This window comes from Cynara cardunculus, unplaced genomic scaffold, assembly GCF_001531365.2.
Source record: "Cynara cardunculus var. scolymus isolate 2C unplaced genomic scaffold, CcrdV1 Un_Scaffold_6822, whole genome shotgun sequence".
Lineage (NCBI taxonomy): Eukaryota > Viridiplantae > Streptophyta > Magnoliopsida > Asterales > Asteraceae > Cynara > Cynara cardunculus.
This window is the reverse complement of record NW_020203184.1, coordinates 2496-3888: the sequence shown is the minus strand read 5'-3', so window position 1 is coordinate 3888 and position 1393 is coordinate 2496.

The following is a 1393-nucleotide window of genomic DNA, read 5'->3' as shown; positions in this document are numbered from 1 at the left end:
TAGCACAATTTTTAAGGTATAAATTTTGATAATGCTCTTTAAGAGTTACAAGGCTCTTTTCTGACTCAGCAATCTTCTCTCTCAACTCTTTTACAATATCTGCCATTTAAACAAGAAAAATTGACCAGTTAAGGATCTATGCAGTGAAATCAGATAAAAGAAATATGAACAGTTAAGCTCAAAAGGAACAGAAAAAACACAAACCCTGAAAACACACACAAAAACAAATATACAATGATCCAAAAGAAAATCTAAACACAAATGAAAAACAAAATAAAAAAGACAACAAATATAAACCTAAAAGAAATAATGTCCAAGTCCAAAACAAATTGATGCAAGCCCAAAACAATACAAACAACACTTTAAACAGTGAACAATTATCAGAACCAAACTAGCTTGAGATGTCCTTGATACTGTATGATTCTACAACTGTTTAAAAACAGCAACCAGCAGCAAGTAGTGTAAAACTCTTCAATCTGCTTCACTCTTCCAAGAACAGGACTTTTCACACTGTAAGCTTAAACCTGCTGTGTATTGTTATGCCTTAAAGTAGCTGCTGTTTCAGACTGTCACAATGTACCCAAATAGCCTTTGATGTATCTGTCACTAATCCTGCTGCTTAAACTTTTAAGAATTCCGCAGCAGCAACCTATCTTGAGTTTAAACAAAACAACAACTTAGAACTGAGAATTGGAAACAGTTCAAAATCAAAAACAGTCACCAAACAGCTGTTAACCAACAACCACAACAAACCTGTTAAGAGCAAATCACTCAAAACAGACCTGTGACGCTTGTTACTGCAGCTAAATCACTCAAACAGATTGCTTTCTGTCGGTTTCTAAATTGCTCAAGCCAAAACTGCACACTGCAAACTGCTTAAACTGTCCAAACACAAACGTTGTTGATGCTGTCACAATGTTATTGCTGTTTAAAAAAAAACCGAGTTGCTGTTGCAGTCCTGCACCCTGTTAAGAACCTGTTAAGACCTGTGGAGCTACTGCTGTTGCTGTGAATCTACAAAGAAACTGTTTGATAGAATTTATGCAAACAGACTATCCATATAATGAAAACAGCCTGTGTTTTTGAGCAATCCAAACAGAGCTAAAGCCCTGCACCAATTAAATTTGCTGTGTGTTGCTTAAACAGCCAAGTCAAGTTCAGCTTCTGGTATGTTCCTTAATTACACAAACACAGCTTAACAATTCTCAACCTAATCTGCAAAAACAAACCTTTTCAAGCAAATCAAATCTGATAGAGACTGTCAAAGTGATCAACCAAACAAGTGAAATCAAGCAGCTGCTGTAGATCTGATTTAAATTGGTCAAGACTGCAAACTAAGTCACTCTTTAAAACAATTACATCAGAAATTGAGCACTATTCTTTAATCAAGCAG